The sequence below is a fragment of the Bos indicus genome, chromosome X (assembly GCF_029378745.1).
Source record: "Bos indicus isolate NIAB-ARS_2022 breed Sahiwal x Tharparkar chromosome X, NIAB-ARS_B.indTharparkar_mat_pri_1.0, whole genome shotgun sequence".
NCBI classification, from domain to species: Eukaryota; Metazoa; Chordata; class Mammalia; order Artiodactyla; family Bovidae; genus Bos; species Bos indicus.
Window position 1 is genome coordinate 30967779 of NC_091789.1, and position 16855 is coordinate 30984633.

A 16855-nucleotide genomic window follows, 5' to 3' on the forward strand; every position below is an offset into this window, starting at 1 on the left:
CAAGAATCTTAATTATAGTTGATTTCTTCCTTCAGTTGAAGAGACAAAGTTAGAAACTTAGGGGGTTTTTTGTTTGGTTGTTTTTGACAGAAAGTCTAAACAGAGTAATAAATTTACTTAACAAAGGGCTTCAGATTAATACCAACCAACTCTCAGTACATTCAAAGAAACTGGATTATAGCTAAGAATATATCTGTACTTGGAAATAGGAAATGTTCATCTAATTCTTTGGAATTACATAGGAAATTACAATGCATTACCTCTAATGGATGAGAGATTCTTAATAGCCCCATGCATTTATAATTTTTACATTCAGATATTTCCAACTGGGTATGTACTTGATGTTCTCCTTTAATAGATTTTATCCATTGATTAGTTGGTTGTCAGAAGAAATAATTTTCCATGAAGATAACAATCTTTATTTTGAATAATATTTTCATCCCTTTTAATGCAATATGCCATCAACTTCGGGCTTCCCACGTGACCCAGTGGAAAAGAATCTGGCTGTCAATGCAGGAGACAAGAGTTTGATCCCTGGATCAGGAAGATTCCCTGGAGGAGAAAACAGCAACCCACTCCAGCGTTTTTGCCTGGGAAATGTCAAGGACAGAGGAGCCTGGTGGGCTACAACTCATAGAGTCGCAAAGGGTTGGACATGACTGAGTGACTGAGCATTGTATGCATGCCATCAATGTGATTCTCAAGTGCTTTTACTGATGAATACCAGTTATGCTTCTTGCATGAACTCCAGACTTCTGTAATTTCAGTGATTTGTTTACTCACTGATTCATTTTCATACACTTCTGAATCAAGTATTTAAAGAAAATCTACTGGGTACAAAGCCTTGCCCTAGGCATTTATACATGTAATCTTCCATGTACCATGCTGTCCCAGAAAATATTTGATTGACTTTGATTCCCCAGTGGCATACAAAGAGGTTGTTAGTGTGACATTTCCAGCTGTTTATCTGTTACTGTTTATCACTACTTTTATCACTACTGTTTATCATTACTGTTTATCACTACTTCATTTTTCTACCCCACTGTCTCAATTTTGGGGCCACTCTCATCTATCAGATAAAACTCTCCTGATTTTCCTCTTAACTGACTGTGAATGTGAAAGTAAGGGATGACCCCTAGTTGTCACTGTCTTTGGTAGTCAGGCCTTTTTATGATGTCTTCTTTTTGAGTGTAGCTGAGCCCTACTACTTGATTCTGACCAAAGGAATATAGTTAAAGTGATGCTAGTCCACTTCTGGGATTACGCTAAACAGAAAGGTGGCATCTGTGTAGTTAGAAGATTCTCTCACTTGCTAACTTTGATGGAACAAGTGCCTATGTTCAGGAATCCCATGACTGAAGGAGTTGAATTTGACCTCCAGCTAACAGCTATCAAGAAAAATGAGATCCTCAGTCCAACAGTATTTATAGAAAACTGAATCTCACCAATAACAAGAGCTTGGAGGTAAATCCTTTTTCAGTTGAGCCTCAGATAAGACCACAGCCCCAGCTGAAACTGTGATTTCAGTCTTGTGAAATCCTGAAGCAGAGGACCTAGCTAAGTGATGCCCAGATTCCTGACTCACAAAAAACAGTGAGAGAAAAACTGTGTTATTTAAGGGATTGTTTGTGGTAATATTGTCAGATAATAGATAAATAATACCAGTGCTTCCATCTTAGTGGACTTCATTGGTTTTACTTTTCTCCATCCTCTTTTGAAATATCCATGTTCCAAAGTTATACACCTCATATATTTAGTTTTCTCTTCCTAATTTCTATAAGTGTTAGTTATGTACAGCCATCATTCCTTGTTTTTACTTAGTACATTTCAATTAGATTCCATAATACCATATTCTATTTTTGTCCAACCTCCATCCCATTTTCAGAACTATTATTTCAAAAATCAGATTATGTCATTTTCCATTATTAAAAAAGAATTTTCATTCCAACTCATTTTATGAACACCGTATTACCCAAAACCAAAACCAGATAAAAATAGTACCAAAAAAAAAAAAAGAAACAAAGGAAAACTACATACCAATAGAGCTCATGATATCATGATCTTACATTCAACAACACTCAACAAAATATTAACATATAAAGTCTAGCATAAAATATAAAAATATTTGTATAAAAATATGTATATATGAAAATAATTATATACCATAACTGTGACAAAATGCACTCATTCTAGATTTGCAAGTTTGGTTCAGCATTTAAAATTAACTATTATAATCTACCATATTAATAATAAAAAGAAGAAAAATTATATAATCATATAAATAGATATAGAAAAATAATGGAAAAAAACCTAGAGCACACATTCATTAAAAAGAATCATCAAGGTAGGATTAGAGGGGAATTACCTCAACTTGATAAAGACCATCTACAAAATATTGCTAGTAACTTAATGGTAAGACCAGAGAAGGCAATGGCACCCCACTCCAGTACTCTTGCCTGGAAAATCCCATGGATGGAGGAGCCTGGTGGGCTACAGTCCATGGGGTCGCTGAGAGTCGGACACAACTGAGTGACTTAACTTTCACTTTGCACTCTTATGCATTGGAGAAGGAAATGGCAACCTACTCCAGTGTTCTTGACTTGAGAATCCCAGGGACAGGGGAGCCTGGTGGGCTGCCGTCTATGGAGTCGTACAGAGTCGGACACGACTGAAGCAACTTAGTAGCAGCAGCAGCAGCGATGGTAAGACACTGGATAATTTTCCCTTAAAATTGGGAATGCAGCAAACATGTCAGCTCTCACCACTTTTACTCAACATAACAGTAAGTTTTGGCCAGTGAAATTATGCAAGAAAAATAAATAAAAGGCAAACAAATTAGAAAGGGAAAAATTAAATAATCTCTGTTTGCAAATGACAACTGTCAACAGAGAAAATCCCAAGTAATCTAAAAAAACCCAAAAACTCCTAGAAGTAAAAAATGATTTTAGCAGAGGTGCAGGATACAAGATAAAGACATAAAAATTAATCATATTTTTATATACCAACAATGGGCATATGGAAATTGAAATTTTTTAAATGATACTTATAAAAATACTTAATAAAACATGTACAAAATCCATATGCTAAAAATCACAAATGTTAATGAAATAAATAAAAGAAAACCTGAATAAATGGAGAGGCAGATCATGATTATGGATTGAAAGAAAACATAGTAAAGATACATTTCCTCAGTTATTTATAGGCTTAATGTAATCCTTATCAAAACCAAATAAAGATTCTTTATATATACACAGAATATTATTTGAAAACTTATGCAGAAATGTAAAGGCTGTCTAACATCTAAAAAATATTGATAAAAAAGAATAAACTAGGAAGAATCAGTCCCTCATATTTTAAAGCTTACCACATAGCTACAATAATCAAAACAGTACATTTATAGAGGGACAGACACATGTCTCAATGGAATAGGACAGAGAATCCAGAAATAAACCTACAAAAACTTGCCCAACTAATTTTAGGCAAAGTTGCAAAAGCAATGCAGTTCATTTCAACAAATGGTCCTAGAGCAATTGGACATGCATTAACCATCACACCCCAAATGACCTATGCCTCACACAGTTAACTCACAAGGGTAAAATGTATAATCAGTTCAGTCAGTCAGTTGAGTCGCTCAGTCGTGTCCAACTCTTTGTGACCCATGAACTGCAGCACACCAGGCCTCCCTGTCCATCACCAACTCCCTGAGTTCACTCAAACTCATGTCCATCAAGTCAGTGATGCCATCCAGCCATCTCATCCTCTGTCATCCCCTTCTCCTCCTGCCCCCAATCCCTCCCAGCATCAGGGTCTTTTCCAATGAGTCAACTCTTCGCATGAGGTGGCCAAAGTATTGGAGTTTCAGCTTTAGCATCAGTCCTTCCAAAGAACACTCAGATCTCCTTTAGAATGGACTGGTTGGATCTCCTTGCAGTCCAAGGGACTCTCAAGAGTCTTCTCCAACACCACAGTTCAAAAGCATCAATTCTTTGGTGCTCAGCTTTTTTCACAGTCCAACTCTCACATCCATACATGACCACTGGAAAAACCATAGCCTTGATTAGATGGACCTTTGTTGGCAAAGTAATGTCTCTGCTTTTGAACATGCTATCTGGGTTGGTCATAACTTTGCCTTAACCATATCATACATTGCCTATGGGAATATAAAATGGTATAGCCACTCTGGAAAGCAGTTTGGCATTTTTTTTTTTTAAGTAAACATTAAAGTAAAACATTTTAAAGTAAACATTATTCCTTCCAAGGAGTAAGTGTCTTTTAATTTCATGGCTGAAATCACCATCTGCAGTGATTTTGGAGCCCCCCAAAATAAAGTCTGACACTGTTTCCCCATCTATTTCCCATGAAGTGATGGGACCAGATGCCATGATCTTTGTTTTCTGAATGTTGAGCTTTAAGCCAACTTTTTCACTCTCCTCTTTCACTTTCATCAAGAGGCTTTTGAGTTCCTCTTCACTTTGTGCCATAAGGGTGGTGTCATCTGCATATCTGAGGTTATTGATATTTCTCCCAGCAATCTTGATTTCAGCTTGGGCTTCTTCCAGCCCAGCGTTTCTCATGATGTACTCTGCATATAAGTTAAATAAGCAGGGTGACAATATACAGCCTTGACAAACTCCTTTTCCTATTTGGAACCAGTCTGTTGTTCCATGTCTAGTTCTAACTGTTGCTTCCTGACCTGCATACAGGTTTCTCAAGAGGCAGGTCAGGTGGTCTGATATTCCCATCTCTTTCAGAATTTTCCACAGTTTATTGTGATCCACACAGAAGGAGATCCAACCAGTCCATTCTGAAGGAGATCAGCCCTGGCATTTCTTTGGAGGGAATGATGCTAAAGCTGAAACTCCAGTACTTTGGCCACCTCATGCGAAGAGTTGACTCATTGGAAAAGACTCTGATGCTGGGAGGGATTGGGGGCAGGAGGAGAAAGGGATGACAGAGGATGAGATGGCTGGATGGCATCACTGATTCGATGGACGTGAGTCTGAGTGAACTCCGGGAGTTGGTGATGGACAGGGAGGCCTGGCGTGCTGTGATTCATGGGGTTGCAAAGAGTCGGACGCGACTGAACTGAACTGAACACAGTCAAAGGCTTTGGCATAGTCAATAAAGCAGAAATAGATGTTTTTCTGGAACTCTCTTAACTCTCTTCCTTTTTTGATGATCCAGCAGATGTTGGCAATTTGATCTCTGGTTCCTCTGCCTTTTTTAAAACCAATTTGAACATCTGGAAGTTCACGGTTCATGTATTGCTGAAGCCTGGCTTGGAAAAAACTGTAAAATTCTGGGGTAAAATAGTATAGGAGAAATCTTTGCGATTTAGGGCACAGCAAAGAGTTCATAGGCTCAACATCAAGATTAATCAATAAAAGGGAAAAAAACCAAAATTTTACCTCATAAAATGCTTTTCATCAAGTTTCTTAAAAAATTAATTTTTTCTCTGAAAGTTCATTTGAAGAAGATTAAAATATAAGCTATAAAGTAGGAGAATATATTAGCAAACTATATATTCAACTCATATACAGAATACATAAAGTACTCAGAATTAAAGAAAAAAATTTTGAAAAATACATAAACAGACATTTTACCAAAAAGGATCCATAGCCATCAAATAAGTACATGAAAAGATAATAAAAATTATTAGCTGTAAATGAATTGCAAATTAAAATACTAATACAATATCAAGACATGCCACAATGGCTTGGAAAAAAATAGTGAAATCAAATGCTAGCAAGGTTATGGAGAAACCATATCATACATTGCCTATGGGAATGTAAAATGGTATAGCCACTCTGGAAAGCAGTTTGGCAGTTTTTTTTTTTTTTTAAAGTAAACATTAATTGCATTTCTAGGCATTGATACCAGAGAAATGAAAACATGTTCACAGGAAAACATGATTCCACAAAACCTGGAATCATCCTAGATATCCTTCAACAAATGATTGGTCAAACAAACAGTAATACATCCATGCCATGGAGTACCACTCAACAGTAGAAAGGACTAAGCTACTGATAACACATGGAAACCTGGATGAATGTTCAGGGAAATTAATGCTGAGTGAATAAAAACCAATTCCCAAAGGTGACACACTAGATGACAGCAGACAGGTTAGTGGATGAGATTGTGAACTAGGGGTTAGGGATTAGGTTTTGGCGTGGCATGAAAGAGGGTGGTATTAAGGTTATGAAAGGGCAAAATAAGGAATCCTTGTGATGCTGGAATTATTCAGTGTTTTTATTATAGTAGCAGATATATGTGAACCTACCAGATAATGATAAAATTGTAAAGAACTTCACACACACGCATACACACAAAGTACACCCAAAACAGAAAGTCTAAATAGGGTCTCTATCAATATAGATTTCCTGGTTGTTTTATCATACTATAGTTTTGCAAACTATTACCACTCATGTAAACCCAGCAAAGTATACAGGAATCTCTCTGTTGTATTTCTTACAACCAACATGGATCTATAATTATCTCAATAAAAAGTTCATTTTAAAAGAGCACTTCAGTAGTGTTCTGACTATAGACATATGCACATGAGTGACACAAAATTTCACAAGATATCCTGTGTTGAGGATTCATTACATCATGGACACAGTAAGTTCTGTGGCATTGCAGAGACAGATAAATCATATCAGACAGAAGAGGGAAAGACATAGTATACTGAACTCTACTTATATGCAGAGTACATCATGAGAAACGCTGGCCTGGAAGAAGCACAAGCTGAAATCAAGATTGCCGGGAGAAATATCAATAACCTCAGATATGCAGATGACACCACCCTTATGGTAGAAAGTGAAGAAGAACTAAAAAGCCTCTTGATGAAAGTGAAAGAGGAGAGTGAAGAAGTTGGCTTAAAGCTCAACATTCAGAAAACGAAGATCATGGCATCTGGTCCCATCACTTCATGGCAAATAGATGGGGAAACAGTGGAAACAGTGTCAGACTTTATTTTTTTGGGCTCCAAAATCACTGCAGATGGTGACTGCAGCCATGAAATTAAAAGAGGCTTACTCCTTGGAAGGAAAGTTATGACCAACCTAGATAGCATATTCAAAAGCAGAGACATTACTTTGCCAACAAAGGTCCGTCTAGTCAAGGCTATGGTTTTTCCAGTGGTCATGTATGGATGTGAGAGTTGGACTGTGAAGAAAGCTAAGCACCAAAGAACTGATGCTTTTGAACTATGGTGTTGGAGAAGACTCTTGAGAGTCCCTTGGACTGCAAGGAGATCCAACCAGTCCACCATAAAGGAGATCAGTCCTGGATGTTCATTGGAGGACTGATGCTACAGCTGAAACTCCAATACTTTGGCCACCTCATGGGAAGAGTTGACTCGTTGGAAAAACCCTGATGCTGGGAGGGATTGGGGGCAGGAGGAGAAGGGAACGACAGAGGATGAGATGGCTGGATAGCATCACTGACTCGATGGACATGAGTTTGAGTGATCTCTGGGAATTGGTGATGGACAAGGAGGCCTTGTGTGCTGCAATTCATGGGGTTGCAAAGAGTCGGACATGACTGAGTGACTGAACTGAACTGAAGCAAACTCTAAGCAATGGTTGACCTCAGTAACCTACAGTAAGCATTTTTGTATTTCTTTTAAACTTGATTTTTATAAAATGATTTTTGATTTATATTACTTAGAATTTAATTCCTTTTAATCTACTGATGTTTTCAAAAATAAAATTCTTCATGAACTAGAAATAACTTGTTAATGAACAGCAGCAAAATGAAAGAGAAGTACAGCAGAGTTTTGGCAAGCCCTTCATTGTTACAGTGTTTGCATTTGCAGCCTTGGTCTCAACTTCCTTGTTCACAGCTGGAGAGTTTCTTTGCACTATGCTGGAAATGAGCAGGGTTTGTCTGATCAGGTTTTGCTCTACAATCCCGGCAGTTTTGTAGGCTGTGGAACAAATCTACAAAGAGGCAAAACACACTCTAGGTTTACTGTATATGACAGTGAAATCATCTGATCTATTTTATATGACTGGCCCTTAAGACAGTTTAATCAAAGTCGAAGCAAAGTTTGAAGATACTCATTCTTGGGCTTGTGCAGGGATCCATATTCACATATAGGCACTCTCAAAGGAGTGATGCCAATTATTCTGATCACTACTCTTTTTAACTATTATACCATAAGCCTTTGCAGAGCAGAAAACTAATCTTTTCCCTTTGAAGATAATGACCTGGCTGCTTCTAATTTACCTATTACATGCTTTAATATGTACCCTTAGAGAGAGAACTAATTAGTGACAATCTATATGCCAGGAACAAGGCTGTGGTTAGAAAGTTTTCCCTGTCTCCACATGCCTATGAGCCCCATTTTCCATATTTTTCTCTATTCCAAAATCAAAAATTATGAATAGCTAACAACTCTTCCCTTCAAACAAAATTACTCAAAATATGATGATGATGATAACTATAATTTCTTTACTACTTCTCAAGCTGTAGGCTCATTAAATAATTATATCAATAATTTATTTCAATTGTGAAGATAATATTGAGAATGAAATTTGAGGTTTTATGGGAGCACAAAATAGAGGGAGTTAATCTGGTCTGAGAGGTCAAAGAAGGCTTTTTGTTAAAAGTGATATTTAATCGAGAACTAAAGGGTGAGTAGTTGAGCAAACATGGGTGGAATAAGAGTGAACAAAACATTCCAAGCAGAACAGAAATCATCTATAAAGGTGAAGAAGTCAGAAATAAGCATGAAACATTAATGAAGTAAATGAGTTTAGAGACAAAGGAAGAACCTGAAGACAAGAGAAGACCCTAAAGACACAAGAATGGTCCAAGTGATGCAGAGAACTTGTGAATTTGTTACAAAGTACAATGAAATAAATTGCATGTGTGCTATGAAACTAGATTGCAAAGAAGGGATAAGCATGGGAAGCAAATACCAGGTAGAAGGCTAATAAAAACATCAGAAATGATGGTGACTTGAATCAGGTTGGTAGCAAATTCTACAGACTGGTAAGATTCTAGCTTTTATAAAGGTAGAATAGATAAGGCATTATGATGGATAATCGGAGAAGGCAATGGCACCCCACTCCAGTACTCCTGCCTGGAAAATCCCATGGATGGAGGAGCCTGGAAGGCTGCAGTCCACGGGGTCGCTGAGGGTCGGACACGACTGAGTGACTTCACTTTCACTTTTCACTTTCAGGCATTGGAGAAGGAAATGGCAACCCACCCCAGTGTTCTTACCTGAAGAATCCCAGGGACGGGGGAGCCTGGTGGGCTGCCGTCTATGGGGTCACACAGAGTCGGACACGACTGAAGTGACTTAGCAGCAGTAGCATGATGGATAATATGTGGGGATGAGGGGAGAAGTATGGATCAAGGATTATCTTTAGGCTTTTGACTGATGTTTTTAGTTTAGGTTTTTGGCTTGTTATTTAGTTTAGTTTAGGCTTGCTATTCAGTTTAGGTTTTTGACTTGTATAACTAGATTTTCCAGTAGTCATGTATAAACGTGAGAGCTGGACAATAAAAAAGGATGAGCACCGAAGAATTGATGCCTTCCAACTGTAGTGCTAGAGAAGACTGTTGAGTCCCTTGGGCTGCAAGGAGGTCAAACCAGTCCATCCTAAAGGAAATCAACCTTGACTATTCATTGGAAGGACTGATGCTGAAGTTCCAATAGTTTGGCCACCAGAGGTGAAGAGCCGACTCATTGGAAAACACCCTGATGCTGGGAACAATTGAAGGCAGGAGGAGAAGGGGACAACAGAGGATGAGATGGTTGGGTGGCATCACCGACTCAATGGACATGAGTTTGAGCAAACTCTGGGAGATGATGAAGGACAGGGAAGCCTGGCATGCTGCAGTCCATGGGGTAGCAAAGAGTTGGATACAACTGAGTGACTGAACAACAACTAGATGGATCATGGTTACATTTGTAGAAATTGATGTGTTTGGTGGAAAGATGGGTTCAATTTTGGACATGTTTAGGTTGAGATGTCTGGGAGATATCCAAGTGAGAATGAGTAATAAGCATTGTAGTGTTTGAAAGTTGCTTAGTCGTGTCCTACTCTTTGCAAACCCATGGACTGTCCATGGAATTTTCCAGGCCAGAATACTGGAGTGGGTAGTCTTTCCCTTCTCCAGGGGATCTTTCTAACCCAGGGATCGAATCCAGGTCTCCCACATTGCAGGTGGATTCTTTACCAGCTGAGCCACAAGGGAAGCACTGTAAAATATTAATAAATGGAAACTTTAATTAAGTAGAGTTGGGAGACCAGAAAGGGGAGCTCTCACATCCTGCAATGATAGCAGAGCCCAACAACAGCAACAAAAAGATTCTTCTTTCCCGTCAAGGACTCAGCCCCATGACAAGTCACAGACTCTTTGCTTACTACAGCTCTCCAAACTTCCTCTCCTGTCCCTGTCTTTTTCCCCATTTTTTAAAGTATTCTCCTCCTTCCCTTGCCCTGTGGGGATTTGTGTGTGGCTTATAATTTTTATTCATTTAATTTTTTGTCAATAACATTTTTTGTGGCTTGATATTGCTGCAGATATTCAATTGCAATTATCTGCTGATCCTGAATAAACTAATTTCTGCTGGAGAAATAACTGGCAGGCTAAGTGTTTCAGGTCGATAACATCTAAATATTGATCTTGAACAGAAAAGGGTTCTGGTCTAGAACTATTTATTTGAAGGCTAGATCATCGAAAAAGCAAGAGAGTTCCAGAAAAACATCAACTTCTGTTTTATTGACTATACCAAAGCCTTTGGCTGTGTGGATCACAACAAACTGTGGAAAATTCTTTAAGAGATGGGAATACCAGACCACCTGACCTGCCTCTTGAGAAATCTGTATGCAGGTCAGGAAGCAACAGTTAGAACTGGACATGGAACAACAGACTGGTTCCAAATAGGAAAAGGAGTACGTCAAGGCTGTATATTGTCACCCTGCTTATTTAACTTATATGCAGAGTACATCATGAGAAATGCTGGGCTGGAAGAAGCACAAGCTGGAATCAAGATTGCTGGGAGAAATATCAACAACCTCAGATACTGAGATGACACCACCTTTATGGCAGAAAGTGAAGAACTAAAGAGCCTCTTGATGAAAGTGAAAGAGGAGAGTGAAAAAGTTGACTTAAAATTCAACATTCAGAAAACTAAGATCATGGCATCTGGTCCCATCACTCCATGGCAAATAGATGGGGAAACAATGGAAACAGTGACAGACTTTATTTTCTTGGGCTCCAACATCACTGCAGATGGTGACTGCAGCCATGAAATGAAAAGATGCTTGCTCCTAGGAAGAAAAGTTGTGACCAACCTAGACAGCATATTAAAAATCAGAGATATTACTTTACCTACAAAGGTCCGTCTAGTCAAGGCTATGGTTTTTCCAATAGTCATGTATGGATGTGAAATTTGAACTATAAAGAAAGCTGAGCACCAAAGCATTGATTCTTTTGAACTGTGGTGTTGGAGAAGACTCTTGAGAGTCCCTTGGAGAGCAAGGAGATCCAACCAGTCATTCCTAAAGGAAATCAGTACTGAATACTCATTGGAAGGACTGATGCTGAAGCTGAAACTCCAATAGTTTGGCCAGCTGATGCAAAGAATTGACTCATTGGAAAAGACCTTGAACCTGGGAAAGATTGAAAGTGGGAGGAGAAGTGGTCAACAGAGGAGGAGATGGTTGGATGGCATCACTGGCTCAATGGGCATGAGTTTGAGTAAACTCTGGGAGCTGGTGATGGACAGGGAGCCCTGGCATGATGCATTCCATGGGGTCACAAAGAGTCAGACACGACTGAGCAACTGAATTGAACTGAAGGCATTTTTTCAAGAATGAGACTCCTAGTCATCTCACCTAGGAAGAGGGTGGACTAAGAAGAGGGCCTAGAACAGAGCTCCAAGGAATGCTAACATTTAAACACCAGGGAGTGAAAAATGACCCTATAAAGGAGAATAGGAAGAAGGGGGGGAAAGCACCCAGAAAAGCAAAAAGAAAATTAAAAATGTGTGTGAGTCATAGATACCAAGAGTTATGTGAAAGTTTACCATAATTTACTGAAAGGTCAATTAAGATCTGAAAGATGTTAACTGGATTTACACATAGAAACACACCCATAAAGTTAACTTTACCACTACTACTTCTGCTGATAAGAAAAGCTAACATATATTGAGTACTTTGCATATCTTCTCTCATTTATGCTTCATAATAACTATCATTATCCTTATTTTACAGAAAAATAAACTGGGTGACAGAGAGCTTAGGTAATTTGCCAAGCTGCTAAGTATATGGTAAAGTCAGAAGAGGAACCCACAGACATCTTAATTCAGTAGATATAGACTTAAACTTCACACTATAAAACTTCTTCCCAAGAAAAGAAAACAGAGCATAATAAGGGCCTCAATAAAAAGAGATGGAGCTGAAAGGAATGGATTAGATATGGAAAAAAAAAAGATGTAGGATAGAATGGAAAGAAGGGGAATCTTTCTATCTATAACACTCTATAATCCAGGTTTCTTTCAGTGTTGGGGAGTCTTAGCCAGGCTAAAGATGAGAATGGCTCCTTGAGACATGAATCTTTAAGGTGGAAAATTCAGTACTAGGATCCTGTTATGTTTTCTAGGAACAGGCCCTAGCAACACATAGGAGATCTCTTCTCATAGAGACCCATGTGATGCTTGACATGGTATCTCAGATTCCTCTTCTGTCCTTTGGGTGTCAACTCAGATCCAAGGAACAGTTGCTGTGGAAATTTCTTGAGGACTTTGACTCACTTCATCTTGACACTTTATCAAGCAGACAAAAATCTTTGTTTTCTGCCCTGGGCCTTCTCTGAGGCCATGAGTTGATACAGTGGTTAGAGTCTACTGGTCATACAGGAATGTACATCCCAGAAATTCAGAATAATTATTTTCACCACAAAGGCAACTCTCAAAAAATGCACAATGTGAACCCATGTCTAAGTGTTTATCTTCATCAATTCCAGGGCAGACAATTCTGATGAGCAGCTTCATATTTTTATCTGCATGCTCTGATAATCTCCTGACTTTTGTTTGCTCTTGATTTCTGACACTTTTTTCCTTGGCCCTCAACTTTTTTCAAGGTAAGTTTGGCTTGAAAAAGTCTGAATGAGAATCTGATTTTCCTTTTCTCTTAAGGGACTAAATATTTTTGCCTAGATGCCCAAGAGGTTATTTCTATTTTTCTCCTTTAAAATTCCACAGTTTTACTGCATATACTTCTTTGTTTGTTGTTCCAGTTTACTTTTCCCAGGTCTGTTTTGTACCCTTCCTAATACAGTATTAAGATATTTTTATTTCATAAAAGTTTTATTGCATTATATTTTTTAGAATTTATTTTTAAATTGCTTTAATTTTTCCTTGGGGAATCCTATTATATGAATATTGTCAACGGCAGTACTTTAAACCACAAGACAATGGCAAAACTAATTTTAAAAATTCAAGAAAAGAAATATGAGGCAATAATTTTACATCAAGCTAAGAAGAAACAGAATAAAGTGAGGGGCTCCCTTGCTAAGAATAGCTAAGATTATGTAAGAACAGGCAAATCCTAAAATTTCTTGGAAAATATGCAGGGTCTATTTGAGAACAGCAGCTGAAACTGGAAGGGATTTTTTCGCACAATCCATTTTGTGGGTGGATGTAAAGAGCCTGTTGTAAGGTCTAAAAAAATAGAACAGTCTGGGTCCTATTGACTCTCAAAACAAACCAGCTAAACCTTCTCTTGAATTCTTTTCATCTTTTTCTTAATTTATTTTTTAAATTTATACTTCTCACATTTTATTTCTCTTAAAAGCATCATTCTATACTTACTTGTGCTTGTAATCCTTCTAATTTAATCTTTATTTCTGAAATGACTTTTATTTATAATTATTTCTTGGCAAAATCACATCATCCTGAGTTTAATTCAAATTTATATTGTTCTTTCATATTTTATGTTATTTTGTCAATCCCTTTTAACCTGTTTTGAAATATTAGATAACACATTTTGCTTTGTGGGTCTGTCTTTCTACAAATGCTTTCCTTGCCTGTAGTATATTATTCTGCTTTAAAAATAGAATAAGTCTATTTTTAAAATTATTCACTGGTATAGTAGCCTTTCCTGATAACTTTTGATTGTTTTTATGTGAGATTCATTTTCCTAAACTTTTAGGGGGCTGGGGTGGGTTAGAATACTACATTTTCCTGCTTCATGGTTATAAAGTTCCCTTTCTTTGATTTCTGCAAAGTGTTCAAACTAAATGACCATATTTTTTCACTAATCTCTTGGTTCTCTTTCCCCACTGTTTATATCAACTGTCTCTTTCCTTTGACCCTGATGTCCCTGGTTTTTGCAGTTGGGATTCTGCTCCCTCAATGGCTCTTCAGTGTAAGGCTTCTTACTGCTTAATACATTATGAACATATTTTTAAGTTAGGGCCAACAAGATTTGCATTAGGCAAGGGGTATTAGACAAAGAGAGGATCAATGATGATGCCAAGGTATTTATTTGGCATGAGCAATAGAAGAACGGAGTTTTCTTTAATGAGTATGGAGGAGGCAGATTGAAGAGTAGATTAAAGTACAGGACGAATGGGAAATGAGAGTTCAGATTTAGTTGTGTTGATTTTAAGCAATATATTAGACATAAAAGCAAACATATAAAGTAGGCAATTGGATCTGGAATTCAGGGAGGCCGTCAAGGCTGAAGATATATATTTGGGCATTCTCAATAAATATATGGTTTTAAAACCATGACATTGGACAACACTCACAAGGGGGTGAGTAGAATTTATGCTATGTAAACAGATAAGAGGGAGAAGGCAATGGCATCCCACTCCAGTACTCTTGCCTGGAAAATCCCATGGATGGAGGAGCCTGGTGGGCTGCAGTCCATGGGGTCGCTAAGAGACACGACTGAGCTACTTCACTTTCACTTTTCACTTTCCTGCACTGGAGAAGGAAATGGCAACCCACTCCAGTGTTCTTGCCTGGAGAATCCCAGGGATGGGGGAGGCTGGTGGGCTGACGTCTATGGGGTCACACAGAGTCGGACACGACTGAAGTGACTTAGCAGCAGCAGCAAACAGATAAGAGATCCAAGGACTAGTCTTAGGTGACTTCCAACAAAGGAGACTAAGAAGGAAGTGCTAGTGAAACCTAGGAAATCGGAGTGTGGTACCTTAGAAGTTAAAGGGAAGAAAAGTATTTGCAGGATAAGGAAGCAATCAGCTGTGACAGAAGCTGCTCCTGTCTACATCAAATAAATCCTCCCTACGAGCTAAACTGTGCTCTTAGTGCCAACTTGTGATCTCTTATTAGTCCATCCTTGTCGATATACAGATAGAGAAACTGACTGATTCCCCACATTGGGGAAGTACCTGATTTCAATTCTCAGAGATAGTTAGAGGCAGGCCTACTGTTAACACTCAAGTCACCTTACACCCAACCTAGAGTGTCTGTTGCTTTTCACTAACACTCAGCATTCAATCATTTAGGTTTCCTCTCTGAGAAGTCTTGAATTGTATATTAACAAGTTGAGAATTCCAACACTGCAAAAATCCTTAGTAAATATTAAGCATTATGTTTCACATAGTTCATTGAAATCTAGGGAAAATGAAAGTGTTAGTCGCTCAGTCATGTCCGACCATTTGCGACCCCATGGACTGTAGCCTGCCAGTCTCCTCTGTCCATGGAATTCTCCAGGTGAGAATACTGGAGTGGGTTGCCATTCTCTTCTCTAAGGGATCTTCCCAACCCAGGGATAAAACCAGTGTCTCCTGCGTTGCAGGTGGTTTTTTTTACCATCTGAGCCATCAGGGAAGCCCTTAAATTTCCAGAGGGCTCTCATAAAAAGCCCTCTTTAAGAACTCAATCAGTATTACCCTAGATCTTCTGAAATCTCACTCCACCAGATACCCAGAAAACCAGCGTGCCACCAATTACCATAACCATCAATTCTAGAAATAAGGTGGAAAAAACACTAATTAACCACATCTTCCTTTGAGCAGGGGTTATCATCTGGTAATACTGTGAAGACAAAGAAATCATGTCTTAGTGTCTGCTATAAGTTAGTTATCAACCTACAGATGCAAAGAGAATAGTACTCCAGCATATTTTGAAATTCAGAGATGGAAGTAAGAGTTAGTGAAAACAATTGCTTATAATGAACCCCTTCTGAACACTGCAAAGGATTAATCAATAATGTTTCACAAAGAAAAAGACTCAAAAATCTCCTTAGGCCCATTTAGAATACTTTGCTCTTCTGTCAATGTAATTAGCCTTTTCAATTGCATGTGAATTTACCTTTGCAGAGTCATATATTTCCTTACCTTGCTTGTCTTACACAATTCACAAACACCTCTGAGATTCAAGATGTTTTTTTCAATTTGGCAAAAAAAAAAAAGAAAGAAAGAAAAAGGTAACAATGCAAAAACTACAGAGACTACTATGTTCCTTGCTGTTCAGTCACTAAGTCTTGTCTTACTCTTTGTGACCCCATGGACCACAGCATGCCAGGCTCCTCTATCCTCCATTATCTCCCAGAGTTTGCTGAAATTCATGTCCATTAAGTCAGTGATGCTATCTAACCATCTCATCCCCTTCTCCTTTTGCCATTTCAATCTTTCCCAGCATCAAGGTCTTTTCCAACGAGTCAGCTCTTCGTATCAGGTGGCCAAAGGGTTGGAGCTTCAGCATCAGACCCTCCAATGAATACTCAGGGTTGATTTCCTTTAGGATTGACTGGTATGATCTCCTTTCTGTCCAAGGGACTCTCAAGAGTCTTCTCCAGCATGAAAATTCTCTACCATTAAATCTTTGGCACCAAAGAATTATGTTCCAACTCTCACATCC